Raw genomic sequence first — 19,598 nt, 5'->3', positions numbered from 1 at the left:
GAGAGAGAAATATTGATTTATTGTTCCACTTATTCATGAATTCATTGGTTGCTTCTTCTATGTGCCCTGACTGGGGGTCGAACTCCCAACCTTGGCGTATTGGGATGATGCTCTAACCAACTCAGCTACATGGCCAGGACTCTACAAATGTTTTTAATTTTGATGAAGTCTCATTTATGTATTTGTTCTCTGATCATGCAGGCAAATAAAACCATTGCCTAATCTAAGGTCATGGACATTTATACCAATGTTTTCTTCTAAGAGTTTTATAGTTTTACTTCTTACATTTAGGTCTTTGATTCATTTTGTTTATGTAAATGGTATGAGTTAAGGGTCCAACTTCATTAGTCTGTTTGTGTATATTCAGTTGTCCAGCACTATTTGTTAAAAAGACAGACTCTTTCCCTATTGAATGGTCTTTGCACCCTTGTTGAAAATCAGTTGACCATAAACGTCTAATTTTGTAATGGAAAGTGATTTTCATCTTAAAATTATATAGTAATCCAATCATGCTCATGTTAAATATTAGAGTAGAATATGCAAGATCTCAAAAAATTCCTTCTATGAACTCTTTCTCTAGAAACTTTTGAAGTTTTTAGTCTACTAAAATGAAGGAGTAAACCAAGAAAGCAGAAGACATAGTTTAAAATCTAGGAAACGAAGAATCCAATTCCTAGGAGGACTGTCATGTTCCAGGCTGAGATAACTGGCCTAATTTGTAGCAAGGAAACTGAGAGCTGTGAGAGGGCAATCTTCAGTAGATTTTAGATGGGTTGGAGTGTTTCAAAAAATCGATAGATATTTTATAGAACTGTTAGAACACCTGGATAGAAATAGCATTAGAAATACAGAAATATAAAAAAGTGAAATACTGAAGCAGTTATTAATGTCAGAAAAAGATCAAAAGACTAACAATAATATGCTAAGACCAACTAAAGACTGATGATAATTAACTCCTTTGCTAAGCAGTGAACAGTAATTACTTAGTCATAATCATGTGAACTTGGCTACTGATTTAACCAAGAATTGTGATAGAAGGATTGAGGGAAGTGAAGGATCTGAGGTTGAGGGGGAGAGGTACAGTAAAAGAAAACTAAATTCTTTTTCTTTAAATTTATCTTTATTGTTGCAAGTATTACAGATGTTCCCCATTGACCCCTTCTAGCCCGCACCTGCCCTCCTCCCCATCCCAGGTCTTCACCACACTATTGTCTGTATCCATGGGTTATGCATACATGCATATAAGTTCTTTGGTTAATCTCTTCCCACACACCCTCCCATCCCCACCTTCCCTCTGAGATCCCTCAGTCTGTCCCATGCTTCTCTGTCTCTGGATCTGTTTTGTTCATCAGTTTATTTTGTTCTTTAGATTCCATATATGAGTGAGATCATGTGATACTTGTCTTTCCCTGACTGGCTTATTTCGCTTAGCATAGTACTCTCCAGTTCCAGCCATGCTGTTCCAAAGGGTAAGAAGTATAGTATAAGAAAGTGTAATTCTTAAGTATTGTAAATAAGAGTCAATAAATAACATCTAAAATTGTTAAATAAATAGCTGTTTAGGCATATTATTTAGATTATATAATGTATAAACCAGAAGAAACAGCTAAAACTATAGAAAATGAAGAGCAGTGGAGCAAGGAACTGCTGTTATTTGCTATCAGTCAGGCCTCATTATTATTTTATAGTTAACTTTGTGTATGAATTACTATGAAAAATTAGTGTTCTTTAATTTGCAAGAGAAGAGGAACCACAAAGAGATCACCACCTTGTAACATGGGCCAGTTGCAAACCTAAAATTTCACTTTTGGTTATCTGAGCTTGGCCCCTACGTGGGTGAAGTAGGTGGCAGAAAGGACAGGGCCTTGAGCCTTCTAGATACCAACCTCTGATGATGTAAATTATGCGTGCAGGTGGCTTTCAACTGGCCAGCTAATTTCTGCAATATAGGAAATGACTGTAATTTCGGTTTCTGCATCTGGCCTCAAAGGAGAAAGTGGCCCCAATTGCCTATTGAATTTATGGAGATGAGATCTCAAGTATCTTAGGATAATTGTTGGATGGAGGGACAGGCTTTGCCAGAAAAGCAATTTCAGTACTTCCCCCTCTCATAAGGTACTTCGAAACAATTTTTCTATTTGAAAAATTTTAAGTACCATATCTTAAAATAATCCTTTCTCGCCTGTGACTAGCTTCTTTTTGTTAATGCATTTTATCTCCAATTTTAGTTTACAAGAACACTAATAAAACAGGGTTCTGCATAGCAAGCTTCCTTTCTCAATTACCCTGCTTTACTGTTATGTGTTTGTCTTTCTACCTATGTACCCCAAATGTCTCCTGTTGTTGATCATTACGTTTCTGTGCTTCTCTCTTTTTTTGTTACCCCTCTATTTCTCTCATCACCTCCCTATACCTTTTTTCTTTTTTTGTGGTGGTTGTTTTGCCTCACACTTTCACATTATTCTCTCCATTGTCCATTCATTTAAGAAGCATTCATCGGACAGCTATAATATGCATTAAAACATGACACTCCCAGAGATACAGGCTCTTAACAGTCTAATTGAAGTGACATACAAATGATGAATAGAAATAGTAATTAACTATAGTTAATGATGTAATGACAAAATTATTTCTATACACGATGAATGCTACAGGATTAAAAAATAAATGTAATATGTGCTCATTATTGGAAATTTGCAAAGTATAGATAATATTTAAAAAATGAAAATTGAATCAGATGTGTAGGTTGGAGTCTTAGTTCTATCCTTACTAGCTCTATAGCCTTGGACAAGTTGCTTAACCTCTCTGAGCCCCAATTTCTTCACCCATTAACTAGGGATAATAATATTACTTCGCTACCTCAGAGGGTTAATAGGCTTACCACAGAGCCTAGTAAATTTAAGTGGTAGTAGTTGCAGTTGTCATTACCACCACTGCCAGCTTTTTGGTATATGGTCTTCAAATGTTTTTTTCCTTCTGACATATATTTCATGACTCTTTATTGCTGTTTAACATGTTTTTCTTTATGTTTCCACTTTTCCTAGATTATGCTTTAGTTGCTAAGCTTATTAATGTTATTTCTTCTTTATTTGTTTCTCTAATTTTACCTTTTTCTTTATACCTAAAACTATTCTTTTTTCCCCATCATTTGGCAAGTAGTCAGACAGGCGAGAAATATTTACTGAACTGCTACAAAGTATAGGTACACAGTTAAGTCCCCAGGAGATTAGAAATAGATGGTAAAGAAATTCATTTTTTTTCTATAAACTTGCTTACATGGGGAGCCATCCCTGACATAAGAAATGAAAACTAGGCTCTGGACCCTAGTTCTGTCACTTTCCAGCTAGTGTGACCCCTAGTGGCCTCATTTTTTTCATTTATACAAATGGGTACATGAATGCCCACCCTACATATATCATTAGGCTGTGCATTGTGAATGTCAATGAGCTTTGTAAACTAGACATATGGGAAAAATTGCAAGTACTCAGGTTTAAGGAGAAATTGGTTCCTACCTTCTTTATTAAGTAGGCAGTGTAACTTGTTTATATTTCTTTTTTATAAAACTTCTTGAAGACAATTTTAATTAGCCTTTTTGCCTTCACTCACTTTGTCAAGAATAGTTGAATCTTTGGTCAAAATTGCCTTCAAGCCAGGCTGCTTTAATATTCTAAATTGGCTAAACATTTGATGCTATTAATCCTGTTATTATAGAAATAAAAATGCTGCCCTCTGCTTAAACTAGCTGGACCCCCGCACTCCCACTCCAGCCCAGCTGCTTTTCTTCCATAGACAATTGGAATTGACTAGCCCTTACCTGTACTGATGAACTGATGTATTATTAAAATTGAAGATTCATTTTTATGACACATTTTAAAAGCAGAAAGATCAAGTGAAACCAATATTAGCTTGGATTTTGCCAGATTTTAAAATTAACATTCTTTCTCAGGATTTGAGAAAACCAAAAAAAATCCCCTCATTTTTGTCATCATAAAAAGGACCATATTTATGTAATATAGAATTTGCTTTAAGCACACAGAAAAATAAAATATTGGGAGGCTGCCCAGCTGGCATGGCTCAGCAGTTGAGCATTGACCTGTGATCCAGGAGATTGCAGTTCAATTCCCCATCAGGCACATGTCTGGGTTTCGGGCTAGATCCCTGGCAGGGGGCGTGCAGGAAGCAGCTGATCAATGACTCTCTCATCATTGATGCTTTTGTCCCTCTCTCCCTCTCTCTTTCTCTCTTTGAAATAAATGTAAGATATATTTAAATATATATATTGAGAGGCTATAAAACGCACAAGTCAGAGTTGATAATCATTGAATTAAAGCTGGGTAATTGGTTATGGGTGTTCATTATTCTGTTCTCTTTAGTTTTGTGTATGTTTGAAAATTGAGGTAATAAAAAATAAAAACAAAACAAAACAAAGAGACCAGAGACCATATTCACTGTTTATTGTAGTTTGTTTCCATAAGCATTTTTATGGCCTAAAGATTTTAATATGTTAATTGTGAAATCTAAAGAATCACATAGACTTGCATTTTTCCAACCATTTCAAATTTGCTTTTATTTTACACATAAAACCCTGTGAAGGATATGATTGCTTTTTTGTTATTGTCATGTAGACATTGAAACTTTGTGGTCAAGTGACTTGCCCAAAGTCACATAACTACTTAGCCCTAGAAGACAGACTAGAAGCCAGGCTTCCTGACTGCTTTGCTAGAGATCATTTTACATAAATGTCAAAGGGACAATAAACTTGAATAAGCCTCCTATAATTGCTGGAATATTTTTAAAATGTGGTGCCACTATATTTTTATATAGAAGTTCAAGTTCATAAGGCTTGATGATGGAAGAGGCGACAAGAACCTGCCATTTACCAAGCCAGGTACTTGTTTTCCCTTAAATCCTTAGGCTTGAATCCTGCCTCCTCCAACTCACTAGATTATGGGAATTTGAACAAGTTTTATGAAATCTCTAGATGTCTATTTCCTCATTTGTGAAAAGGGGGTGATAATACCTACCTAACTGGGGTTAATGAGATAATGCATATAAAGTGCTTAACTCAGTGCCTAAAATATACTAAAATTATTTAAAATGTGATATTAAAATAAAGTCCAGGAGGAGGATGCCTATAAGACTCAGAAGAGAGCACAGATCATTTAGAGAACTGTCAACTGTCTGGCAGACCTGTCTCTAAACTCTCCCTTCCCACTGCTCTATTCTCACTCTGTAGTTTATGATAGTAGCCTTCTTTTTTAAATAACACAGACATGATCATCTCAATTATTTGCTCAAAACTCTTAAATGGCTCCATACAATATCTCAACACTCCAGGATCTTTTTGTCAGCTAAAAGCAAACCATTCCAAAATTTACTGTCGAATTTCAACCTTAGCAACTCTCTGTAGAGCATGAAAATGCTGTGTGAAATATATGCTGGTGATAATTTAACAATTCAATAAAGTAGGGAAGAGCAATTCAATAAATGGTGATTTTAAAAAATATATCCACATTTCTCATATTTCATATCAAAATTAATTCCCTGTGAATCAAAAAATGAAACCATAAAAATGTGTACCAAAAATTGAAACCATAAAAATATGAATATCTGTCATACTTCTTTTTTTTAATATATATATCTTTATTGATTTCAGAGAGAGGAAAGGAGAGGGAGATAGAAACACCAATGATGAGTCATTGGAGATTGAGCCCTCAACCCGGGCATGTGCCCTGACTGGGAATTGAACCTCGATCTCCTGGATCCTAGGTTGATGCTCAACTGCTGAGCCACGCCTGGCAGGGCTGTCACACTTTTTTATAGAGAATGTTCTAAGCTTAAAAATAATTGGATAAAAATCATAAAAGAAACTATTAAAATATTTGACAATATAAAATGAAAAGCTTCTACATGTCAAATATAATGAAAGAACAAACATGGAAAACTCTTTGCCATAAATATGAGACGAAAAATCAATATATTTAATATCTAAAGAGTACATACAAAATAATAAGATAATACAAAAGCTCTCAATGGGAAAATGACATTAATGAACGAGTTACAAAAGAGGAAGTGTGAATGGGTAATAAACATATGAATAAATGTTCACCTGCACTAGGAATCAAAAATGCTAATTGAATAAGAGATCAATTTTCATTAATTAATTAGCAAAGATGAAAAAGACAATACTCTGTGTTAGCTAGTGTGCCATATGAAAGGCATTCATACTCTGATAATGGCAGGGTAAACGGATGCAGTCTTTTTGGAAAGCAACTTGGCAATATTTTTCAGGAGCTAAAATATATAGTCCTGCCCTGTGACCTCGAATTCCACTGTTAATAACAATCAGTTCCCAGAAGTAAGCTTATGTCTGGAGAAATTTATGCAAAGAGATACTTATTTGTAATACCCAAATTGTCAACCAACCTAAATGTCCAACATAGGCACGTGGGTAAAAAACATTATTGTATAATCTTAACACAGAGTATAATGCACCTATTCAAAATTATGCCTATGATGACTATTAAGTAACACATAAAATGCTTATTATATAATGTTTGGAAATATAAAGATTACATATTACTGTACATAAGTGTTCTCACCTATGGAAACAATATAGATGCCTAGAAACAAAAGGAAAAACTGTTAATGCGATAGATATCTCAGAGAGGCAAGATTATACTTATATTATCCATGATAAATTTTGTTTTACAAATTTTTGACAATAGCCATGCATTTTTTGTTATTAAAAAACAAGTGTTTAGAACAGACATGACAATTGCTACAGACTATAAATATGCGTTATCAATATTTAACCACTATTTATTACTATTGTATTTGATGTCCAGTAGATGGAGCTGCATCCCTTAACATTCAACTTAAACCGAGAATGTTAAAAACAAGGGCCACATTTTCATTTGTTCTGTTTTGTTTGAAGGAAATCCCTTCTATCCTCCTAAAGGTCTTGTAAAGCATATGCTCTTTAAAAACAAAAAGGATTACGTTTAAATTTTGTTTTGAGAATTTTGTGAAACCCCTCTGAGATAATTGGAGACACCCTGGGGTATCACAAAAAGCAGGACTATGTAGTGGATTTGGGGAACTAGGGAAGTTGACAGATTAGCTGATTGCTGGGGCCACACAGGGAGTCGGGGCAAAGCCAGGAAAAGCAAGCTGAGGGTCCTGTTCACTGGGCTTCATTTGCTGAATGAAGGCAGGGTAGGAAATTGAATTTTGATGTGTAAGTGCATAGGGTTAGTAATTCAGCATAATTTCAGAATTGATGTTTTCATTAGTCTTCATCACACATTCAGGGTGGTAATTCAAAACACTGTCTTTGGAGTTAGAAGGACCCCGATTCCAAACCTAATTCCACAGCTTCCTAGCTGTGTGACTTTGGGCAAGTCACTTCACCTCTTGGTGACTTAATTTTCTCATTTGTAAAATAAGGATAGTAAAAAAATGAGAGTCAAAAGAGATAATGCATGCAAAAGTGTTTGGCATATAGCCTGGCACAGGGTAAGCAGGAAGTAAGTGTTAGCTGTGATTGTCATCTATTCACTTATTCAAAACGCACTTTGGAATACTATTTGCCAGGCATGGGCTCTGCACTAGTGAGAGAGAAAACTGACACAGCCCTGTCGTCTAGGAGTTCAAGGAAGGGATACCATGTGGAAGCAGCAATATGAGAGAGCTTGGAGGATTTCTGGGTCTCTATCTGACTCTGATTTATTTTAAACCTCAGATAAATTACTTCATCTCTGGTTTCCTTTTGGTAAAACAAGTAGTTGGGCAATATGATCTCTAAAATATCTTCCATCTCTGAAACATTCTCTAAGAACATTACTGAACAAGATCAAATCAAAGTTATTATCTTTCAAATATATTTACATTCTTCAGTTTCTTCTCTGGAGGTGCAAAATTCTCATAATTAGGTAAAGGTCCAAGGGCAAACAGAGTGATTACAGCAGAGGCTGGATAAGATACCCCTCTTTGAGATGTTGGAATAGAGAAAAATCAATCTTAAAAATACTGGAAATAGTACCTTACAAAATATTTTATTTCTGGGTAAATTACCGAAGAATACAAATGGTTAATTTCCACTTTCACAAACTTCATGCAGCATCAAAATGCCTTTGGTATTTTCAAATTACAATAAAATGGTATTCCATTGTTGCAGCGTATTTGTGTGCATGTGTATATGTGAGCATGTCTGTGCTTGGGGATGGGTTTGCTGTTGCTCTTTTGATTTTATATACTTAAATCAATAATTGGTAAACTTTTCTTGCAAAGGGCCAGATAGAAACAATTTTAGGCTTTCTGGGCCATGTATCATTTCTGTTGCTGCTGTTGCTTCTCCTCCTCCTCCTCCTCCTCCTAACCATTTAACAACATAAACAACATTCTTAAATCCCAGAATCTACAAAAATAGACTGAGGGTTAGAATTGGTCTGCAGGACATAGTTTGCTGACCCCAATCTTAAATCAAATTTTCAACCTCCTTTTTCTACTGGTTTGGTTTCATAGAATCTATTTCCATCCCACCTCACTCAGGGCCCAGGTTCTTTCTCACCTCAGTTTCCTTTACCTGTTCTCACCTGGTTCTGCACCCTCCCTGCTTCCCATCTAATTTCCTTCCATCTAATTATGACACCCTGGCTAATAGTGCAGCTCCAGCAAAAAGCATCACCCCTGAACCAAACTGGTAGTGACCTAGTTCATCAGATTGCTCCATGGACAGGGACTCATCAACACTTCTGTCCCATGAAAAATTTGCCAGGTTTCATGGGCCCAGGTCCCTAACCATGGCAACAGCATGGACTTAGTTTCCACCTAGAACCAAACTTTTCATTATTCAGCAAATACTTACTGAGCATCAATTATGTGCTTGCATGGCACTATAGACTCTGAACACAGCAAAGAAAAGCCTGGCCATGGTTGTGACCCTCACAGGTCTTATTCAACATAATGAGGGAGATAGACATGGAAGCATTTCAGTGTAATAATGCCACAATTTAATGTAGTATTTCAGGAAGTACAGGGTGTTATGGGAGCACAGAGGAGGGCACCTAACCCAGACATGAAGGTCAGAGGAGGTGGCACCCAGAGGAAGTGATACCTAACTCTTGTTTCTAGGTAGTAAAGATATATGGAGTCTTATATTAGAGTTGACTGGAGCAGTAGGTACCCTAACCTCTTTAGAAATGGCTCTTGAGCTCTCCTTAGACCTTTGCTAATAATAATCTTGCCCAATCTAGCCTATCCCTTTGACCTGAGCTCCTGGTTTCAGTCCTACTTCCTAAGCTTGGTTCTCAGAAACACTATTTTAACAGCCCCCAGTCAGGTCCCCACATCTGTACTCTGACCCTAATGTAATCCTGAAGGTCCAGCTCTTCCAGGTAAAGCGGTTGTGCTGAAGTGACAGCAATTGAGCAGCCAATTGTCAAGTACAGTGATGATCAACTTTATCACCTCTCAATTATTAATATTGATACCAGTAATTACTCTTTTCAGATGTTACACATTTTGCCTTTTTCAGTGCGCTGGGCTGATTACGAAAGAGGGAAGAGTAGAGCATGCAAGTTTAAATAGATATTTTCTGCACTGAACATTTTAAGTTTAAATTCTGTGTCCCCAAGAAAACTGGTCAGAAAGTGTCCTCATACTCTTTATTAACCACAAAGTGAATAAAAGGATCTCTTCCTTTTGTGCCCCACCCCTGCAGGGGCTTCTTGGGAGGTATGTTAGCCTATTCATATGTTAATTTCGTAGAGCACTCAATCTTTTCATAGAGGCTCTGTACAATGAGAGAGGAGCCTGCATATTTCAAAAGAGCAGCATATGCTCTTTAAGGTGAATGTGCAATATAACACTGCAGGGGAAATACAGTGCATTATTCTTTGCCCCTTTGCTGAGAGAGTTTACAAGCAACATTTGGAAATGGATGGCATTTTTCTATATAGAGATTGAATTTGACAATTAACCATGATTTTTTTATTGAGACATTCAGATCTTCTAAACTACTTCCCTTTTTATGTAAATAAAAAATAAGAGAAAAGAACATTTCAATTCCTGAAAAAGCCTCAGAAGTGCCTTTCCCTGAAGCTGTTTAACTATTCTTTTGAAAATAAATTCTCCTCAGAAAAAATTCTGAGCTGCCAGAGAAGTGGACAATGTATATAACTTAATATCTGAAATCTCTCTCATTCTCTCTTTTTTCATTATGAAGGCTAATGTGTCCTATCACAAGAGTGCTTAATGTTTAGGTTATAATTTCAGCTATGCAAATGATTCATTAGTTGAGTATTTGATAATCATATTTCAAGAAACTTCTGATAGACATTAATTGCTTCTTCTAGAATTATATTCTACTGCTCAGTAATGACAAACACTGTGTATTAATTTCACATGTGTTAGAAATAATGATTAAAGTAAAACCTATTTGATGTAATGACCATTAGTTCAGAGCAGTTGAACGATGCTTCATGGCTTAAGATGAATAATAATGGTCCATTTTTCATTAGACAGATGTTCCATCTTATTGTAAAAAGAAGTTACGTCATTGAAAAAGAAAATGTGAAAGAATTAGAATATACTATATCACTAAGCCTGATTAGCCAATTGAACAATTAATGTCTGAAAAGCATTAGCATTTGCAATGAACTGTGAGCTGTTTTTATCATGTTTTCTATGGTATCAGTTTTGAAGAATATTTTACACAGAAAAATTAAAAAATTAGAAATCCATAACATGGCTCAGGTTTACATGGAGTATGAAATCATGCAGTGTCAAACCTCAGTTTTGCAAAAATTAAAAAAAAGTTTTTAAATTTGAAAAGCAACTGTTAACAGTAGTTGTCTCCTGGGTAGGTTACTGGGTGGGTTACTGGGTGGCTGGGGGACAGGAATGTGGAGACTATTTTAGACGGTTCATTTTTTAATTTTTTTTTTTTTACTTTTTGTATTGTGTACCATATGCATGTATTACCTATTTTTAAATAATTTCATTATAAACATAACAACAACCACTCATAAACATATATTAAAATGGAGAGATAGCATTAGAGGCACCAGCACGGGCTTTAAAATCAGATAGAGACACACACACTGTACACTCTATACACATAGGAGGAGTTCATTTCTCAATTCTGCATCTCTTGTTATGAGGCTTTGAGCAGATTGCTTGCCTCATGGGCATGATAGGGGGATTTAAACAGGATTTAGTATGGCACCTGGCATATGGTAAGTGCTCAATAAATGTTGTCTATCATTTTACATCATACCAGAACAGTTTTATCTACTACAATGGTCCCCTAACATCTATTCTTTTCACAGTATTAGCATTAGAAGCATAGCTTCTTTGTGGTAAAATTTTTAAAAGTTAGTATTTGTGTGTTTCCTTTCTCTTTTCTTTTTTTTTAGTTATACCCACAACATTCCATTGGGAAAGAAGTGAAACAGATTAATTCCTCTCTTACTCCCTCTCTCCTCACCTCTTCTTTCCTTTGTACCACAGACTTATCCTAGGTATTCACTAAGTGCCAGGCACTGTGCTAAGTTCTGAGGGCATACAAAACCTTAGAAATCATTTATTATCATTTTTCTACTGATGCAAAAATTTATTTCTGCCACCTACCTCATAGGTAACCCAGCTACAGCTTTAACCCTTCCAGTAACAGGGACCTCACTGCTTCCTGGATGATTCTTTTTCTTTGTTGAACAATTCTAATTTGTTAGAATGTTATATTTTAAAAAATTTTATTGACTAAATTAATATTGGTTAAAGTGTAAAATTCTATAATACATCATGTATATATTGTATTGTGTGTTCATCACCCCAAGTCAAGTCCCCTTCCATCACCATTTACATCTCTTTTACCTTCTTTGACCTCCCCCATCTCCTCTTTCCCTCTGGTAATCACCATACTGTTGTCTGTGTCTATGAGCTTGTTTTTTTTTTTTTTTTTTGCCTAATCCCTTCACCTTTTTCACCAAGTCCCCCAACAGTCCTCCCCTCTGGCAGCTGTCAGTCTGTTCTCTGTATCTATGAGTCTGCTTCTATTTTGTTTGTTTATTTTGTTCATTAGATTCCACATATAAATGAAACCATGGTACTTGTCTTTCTCTGACTGGCTTATTTCACTTAGCATAATACTCTCCAGGTCCATCCATGCTGTTGCAAAAGGTAAGATTTCCTTCTTTTTTATGGCTGAGTAGTATTCCATCGTGTAAATGTACTACAGGTTTTTAAAAGAAAATCCTCACTTGAGGATATTTTTTATTGATTTTAGAGAGTAAGGGAGAGAGAGAAAAACAACAACATTGATTGGTTGCCTTCCATGCATGCCCTAACTGGGTATTGAACCTGAAACCTAGGTATATGACCTGATGGGGAATCGAAACTACATCCTTTTGGTGTACAGAATGATGCTCCAACCAACTGAGCCACTAGAACAGGGTTACCACAGCTTTTTTATCCACTCATCTACTGATGAGCACTTGGGCTGCTTCCACAACTTGGCTATTGGAAATAATGGTGCAATGAATTAGTGTTTTGGGTTCCTTCAGATATATTCCTAGAAGTGAGATTACTAGGTCGTAAGGCAGTTTCACTTTGAATTCTTTGAGGAAGCTCCATACTATTTTCCATAGCGGCTGCACCAGCCTGCATTCCCTCCAACAGTGCACAATAGAATGTTCTATTTTTTTACATTGAAGTAAAAATTGATGTTCCTATGGCTCCCATAGTTAGGCAGACCACTATAATCCTCCTATCTCTTCTTTTATGTGTTAAAACTTTACTTGTAATTAGTAGCAATGCTGGAATTAGAACCCAAATCCCCAACTCTTAGTCCAATGCTCTTTAGGGGTCCGTTTTAAAATATATATTTTTATTGATTTCAGAAAGAGGAAGGGAGAGAGAGACAAAAATATCAATATCAATGATGAGAGAGTCACTGATCCGCTGCTTCCTGTGCGCCTCCCACCAGGGATTGAGCCCGCAACCCGGGCATGTGCCCTGACGGAAAATTGAACCATGATCTCGTGGATCATAGGTAGACGCTCAACCACTGAGCCATGCCCAGCCGGGCAGGAGTCCTTTTAAATAAAATCTCTGTCAGCCAAGTTGGCCGTCTTAGATCCTGTTGAATGACTGATCTTGTCAAGAAGACTGACTGCACTGAGGACTTCACTTTGAATACAAAGGAAAAAATTCCAAGAGTGCTTCCTAGTCAGGACCAAGTTCATCCTAGTGAATGTTCCTGCAATCCACTCGTCACCCTAGCATCATCTATTGTACTGAGGACATGAGACTGGGTATGAGCAATTCCACATGTGTGTTCCAGGTGTGCTTGTCAAAAAGTGCTTTCCCTCAGTCATTCTCAGCGTGGCATCTAAACACAAGATAAATTGCCTCGATATTCTATTCAGTTTTTCAGCAAGCCTCAAAGTGTACCACAAAGCAATTTGAATTTTTTACTGTTTCCAATGTTCATTGGGAATAAAATACTTTATCCTGTTTACTTTATCACCTTGACAATGATCAGTGCAGAAAACAGGTGATCTTAATATGGGTTGTAGAAATGTATAACTTCTGAAACAGGTATCAGTGTCAGAGTCTGGAAAATCTTTGACAAGGTCAAATGTAAGATAGTCAGATGAATCACTCTTATTTCTGGATCTGCTGGTTAGTGGGCCAGTTGGGCAAGCTAGGATTGGGGTTTCAAATAAGGGAGGAGGTGCTTTTCAGTGCTGCTGCCATTGGGACAGGTCCTGGGTAGGGCCAGGAGGGGGCAGCAGAGAACTGGCCTATCAGTGAGCCACAGGAATCCAAGGGTGGGAGTCTTACAAGGGAGACCCCTGAGCTGAAGGGTGAAGAGATGCTAACAGAGTAAGAGGCCTATTGACAGGTTTGCCAGGTCAAGGGGGGGGGGGACAATCGCAAAGGAGGAAACTTCCTGAGGGCAAATCCACCAACTCTAGCATCAGAGCCCACCCCATTTAATGGAATAACTATGAGCTCGGTTATGGTAAAAAACATTGGCATGAAATGAAGCTTTGGCTTGGGCAGGTTAACATCTCTGAGTCTCAGTTTCCTCATGTATAAAAGAGAACAATAATAGTACTTACCTCATAGGGTTGTTATAATTCTGACATATAATGCACAATTACAAAGTGTATAATAACAACAATAACCACCCACTTTTCTTCAAAAGACACCCCTTGATGAAATGAGGATTTGAAGAACCACTAGCTAGAACCTTATGAACAGGAAGGCCAATGGTCTTTTCTGCTTCCCTTTGGACCTTCACATTTGGGCAATAGAAACATACTACTAAATTGCCTCTATTCCTATATTTTTCAGATCATTTAAAAGTCTGAATATCATTTTGGCAATAGATTCAAACTACTAAATTGCCTCTATTCCTATATTTTTCATATCATTTAAAAGTCTGAATATAATTTGCCTTATTATCACCATAAAACATGTAAATATTCACATAGTTCCAAATATGTATGTCTAAACATTGTCTCCCAGACTGTCGTTTACACCTGGAATTGGCACAAGAACTCCTTTGAAACTTGGATCAGAATTTGTGGTTTGGAAAATAGGCTCAGCCTTCTTAGGCAGGAAGGAAAAGTTCTGAAAAGGACTAAGTGAGGATTTTAAATGGGAAGAACTTCCTAAGCATAACCTCTTATGTTTGAGGAACTATCAGGATTTTTTCCCATCCAAACACATCAATACAAAGTTCTGGGAAATTTTTAGGAATTTGGCATCTGAAGAACGAAGATAGGTGTGGATTTCTGCTAGAAAGTTCCAGTACTTTCTTTCTAAGAAAATAATTCCTGGGGGTTCAAGTTCAATTGTACTTTGTTCTTTAAAGTGTACTAGTTATCAGATTGACAATTTGGGCATTGCATTTGCTTAATGATAATAAAATACATTATCTATTTTTTACTTCACCAAAGGCTGTGTGATGAGATAGTCAGAAAAGCTCCTTTAAATAGTTTAAACTCTAGATTTTTTACTCCTAAAATATGGAGAGAGAGAGAAAGAGAGACAGAGAGAGAGAGAGGAGAGAGAGAGAGAGAGAGAGAGAGAGAGAGAGAGAGAGGATAAATCATATCTTATATCTTAAGATTCACTATGGGCCAAGAGCTTAGAGGACTTTTAAGTCTTTTCATTTGTAAGCACCTTTGTGAATGTGTGATACTCTGTCCAGGCATCTATCAGAGCAATTTAAAAATGTATTTAAGTGATTATTTACATGTATGGCTCCTGCAACTCCTGAGATTCTTGAAGGCAGAACTAGGTTTCTTTCATTTTGTTCCTAGGGCCCAGTGCTGGGCCTGGCATATCACACACACTCATAAAATGTTAAGTGAAAGCATACATGACGGAAGGACACAAAATATTTCCAGTTCTTCAGGATAAAATAAACTATACATCTAATACCACAATTGCATATTATGTTTAATTTTAGGCAGGCCATTATACTTTTTTTCTAAGATCAGATATCGCAAAGACTACAAGTTTTATCCCATATCAAATCAGTTTAAATTCTATTCTCTCTTTTTGTTAATCCTTACCTGAGCATATTTTTTCTATTGATTTTTAGAGAGAGCAGGAGGAAGGAAGGTAGAGAGAGATAGCAATAGAGCGAGGGAGAGAGAGAGAGAGACACACACACACACACACCCCGATTGGTTGCCTTCTGCATATGCCCCAACCAGGGCTGGAAATTGAACCTGCAACCCAGGTACGTGCCCTTGACCAGGGATCCAACTGCAACCCTTTGGTGTGTGGGCTGACACTCTAACCACTGAGCAACACCAGCCAGGGCTAACTCTAGTCTGTTATACAGCATGTCGCCTGATTGTAACCACAGACCTTTATCTGTGACATCAACTTTCTGTCAAGGGGCAGCCAGAGGCAAAATTGTGAAGTGGATGAAGTCCATCTTTGGTATCACCAACTTCCCCTTTCATTAGCCTTTAAACATGTTCTTCCATCAATAAGAATTTATTGAGCATTTACTGTGTACCCAGTATTTTGCTAGACATCACAACAAAAGATACAAGAAGTCATGGAGACAAGCCTATTCACCCAAAACTTTTAGGGAGAGATTGAACAAGGGACTAACTGCAGATGCTAAGTTGTTTGGGTGCAGATTTTAAATGCTACAGGAGGTCAGAAGGAGGGGGATATTGATGACAGACGAGTGTTCTGGGAAGTCTTCCTGAAGGAAATGGAGTTGGACCTGGATCCTCAAAGACGGGAGAATTTAATAAGGAAAAGTGCAAGAGGAGGTTATTACCAGGAGGGAGATCAATGTCAGCAAAGACCAGGAAGCAGGAATGAGTTATGTGTGCCTTCAGCATAACAAAGTGGCTGCCCCACAACAGAGTACCTCTTTGCTTGTTCAAAGTCAAAGCCTTCTGAAGAGGAAGGTAGGATAGGTGAGTGGCAAGCACCCTGGCTGAGTCATGGTGGGTTTCTCAGCTCTTCTTACTCTTTGTTTGTATTGCATCTTTGCCCTATCTGTATTCAAATGGTAGAGAAAGATGGGTGTGATGGTTATGAAGTTCTTGACCACAATAAATTGCCTTGTCAGAACCAGATGCTTCTCCCAACCAATTACCACTCTAAACTTGCTGGACCCAAAGGAGATGGTACTGGCTAGAGCTTGAGTTTGGATAGGCGACAGGGACCAGATTATAAAGAGTTCAATACCCTATCAGCAGAGTTTAGATGGCAACAACACATTTTTATGATGCTTTACACCTTCCCAGAGTGCTCCCATGTCATTTGTCCTCTTTTATCCTCAGAAGAACCCTGTAAGGTATTCAAGAAATATATTTTTATTAATATTTTTATAGATGGGGAGGGAAGTTGATCTCTTAGCTTTTAGGTCAATTCCCCCTTATGGGATCACAGGTGAGTTGAAAGAGGCCAACAATAATTTTAATTAGCACTATAATTACTCAAAGCCCATAAAATTAATGGGATTCCTGAGCTGTGGTATGTGGGGACCTGGGATGGGCATAGGAGGAGCAATATTTTCCTAGAACTGCAGTGTGTAGTGCTAGGACAGCTGAGCTGAGAGGCAACATCCTGGGGAGATGCCAACCCAAGACCAATTATCCAAATGAGACATAAATTCAAACAGGCTAGGCAGAGAGGGAGAATCTGGATATGAGCCAATGGGATCAAAACCAAGAAAACCAGACAAGAGAAGGAAGGTTTAAACAGGGGGGTGGGAGGCAGATCATGGAGATATTCTTTAAGCTGTTGAGGGCAGCTGCAATAGCCATTTAAATGATCCCTGTGGTCTTGGTTGTTTGTGGTGAGGTGTCATTAAAAATTCTGATGGAGCCTAGACATCAACATCCCCTCAGACCCCACTTCCTTCCCTGCTGAAGTAGCTGCTATTTCCCTACATTTGCCTGGACAAAGCCATTGATGTGCTCTAGAGAATACATACCCTTTCCAGGAGTTGAACAATCTAGCCTCACAGAAATTTCAAGGAAGGATTGAGATGGTTGTAGGGAGACTCCATGTTGTGTGCTAAGCTGACCTGAATTCCAGAAACCCAGGCATTTCCAAAGTGACCTCCCAATAAAATTTACAAATTTGCATAGGTATCATGGCTGGTCACTCATGTCCACCATCCACTATAACTATTGAATTTCTAAGCCTACTGGATTAATTAATGGTACAGGAAGGCCTAATGGTACCCTCATTTTGATTAAACTAAGGAAGTCTTTCCCTTACTCTAGGTCCAGACCTCCTTTTTCTTAGAGCATTTACTTAAGATAGCTTGTATTATATAGTTTCTTTCTCTGCTCCTTAGATATGCAAATCTTCTCCCAGCTTTTTGCCAGCTTTACAACCCAGGAATATCTTTCTCAAGGACCTGGGAACCATCCCTTTGAAATGTCATCATCAATGAAGATAGTGTCCCTGTCTCCAAGTTTGTGTAGGAGGGTAGAAGCCTAACATCAGCAGGAACCTTGCTCTAAGTAGCAAAAATATCTCCTGATATGAGAAATTTTACTTTTCTACTGGGTAAAGTAAATTAGCAAACACAGAGAGCCTATGATTTCACTCTCCAACTTCATTATGGAAATCAGTATGGAGGCTCCTCAAGAAATTAAAACTAGAACTATCATATGATTCAGCAATTTCTATCACCTTTTGGGTCAGCAGAGTTGAGCCTGAGTTCTGGCTTCCTTCCCCTTATTGCAATAATCTTTAATTAACAAACAATTGTCCTTGTCTATTTAACACTGTTCAATGAAAAAAAAAAAGACGAAGAAAGAAAGCAACTGTATTAGTGAATTTAAGCTCATGAGTATGCCAGAGCATTTGATGAGTCTTACCCCATGCTGCAACCTGGTCTTCACTCTTATAACAGAACGTTTCTCATTTCTTTAGAGCTCCACGTACAGGATCCTGTCTTTGGATTAAAGTAATGACAGTTTCAGAGACTCAAGACAATTCCATAAACCCAGCTCTGATTTATACAAATGAGGCAACCAAGTTAGAGGAACCAGTAATCCATGAGATCATCCTCATTGAGATGGGTTTGTATCTAGCATCTTATAAGTTCTGCTATTCATAACACACTGTCCTTACTTTCTTTTGGTCTTTGGACTCTTCTGACTCAAGTCCCATGAAATGACCTTCCTATATAAAACTTAAATCCTGTATTTCATGCCACTTTTTTGCCAACCACATTGCTGGTGCTTCTGCCTATTCCTATCTCATGTAATATCCTCAAGCCAAGGCTTAGGCAAACCCCTAGTTCATGATGAAGTGTTTTCAGGTATGAAAGGAGAAACAGTACTTTCCCATCTCCACTGTGATTGTGCAATAGATCTGGGACTAAGGTGGCCTTGGACCTACCAAGCAAATTTATTTTCACTCCAGTGCCTGGCAACAATTCCTCAGTTCGACCACTACACCCAAAGGTAGCCTGTTGTTCCCATTGAACCTTGACCTCTTAGAACAGTTCTGGAAAATTCATGCCCTTAGACCATGGAAACACTTCAATCTCATCCTTAGCAGCAGGTGGTTAAAAGGGGATGCTTCAAGGTCTTGGAGTTAGCAAGACTTCTTACTATCCATAATGACCTTCTTGTTCCTCAAACATCTCAAGCACCTTCTTTCCCATGGGGCCTTTGCACTTGCTATTTCCTTGATCTGAAATGCTCTTTCCTTCCATATTCATGTGGCTGGCTCATTATTACTATTCAGGTTTCTGCTATGAAGAGCCTCCTTTGACTCTTCTTAATTAATATTATCACCATCACTGTCTTGGCACTTAGTCCACTTAAGTTCTTTTCACAGCACTTATAGCTCTCCAACTTTACATACATATTTCTTTTTTGTTCTTTGTTTGTGGTCTGAATATCTAATAGAATGTAAGTTCTGTGAGGTCAGGAACTTTTTCATGTATGAACTGTTCCTGGCACCCAGAATAGTGCCTGGCACGTAGTAAGCATTTTCTAAATTTACAATTATTATTACTATTATTATTTTCATTTTTGTTATCAACTGGGATGAAAAGAAAGTATCAAGGAAATGGAAGT

The sequence above is a fragment of the Miniopterus schreibersii genome (assembly GCF_964146895.1).
Source record: "Miniopterus schreibersii genome assembly, chromosome: X".
NCBI lineage: Eukaryota > Metazoa > Chordata > Mammalia > Chiroptera > Miniopteridae > Miniopterus > Miniopterus schreibersii.
This window is presented reverse-complemented; position numbering follows the sequence as displayed.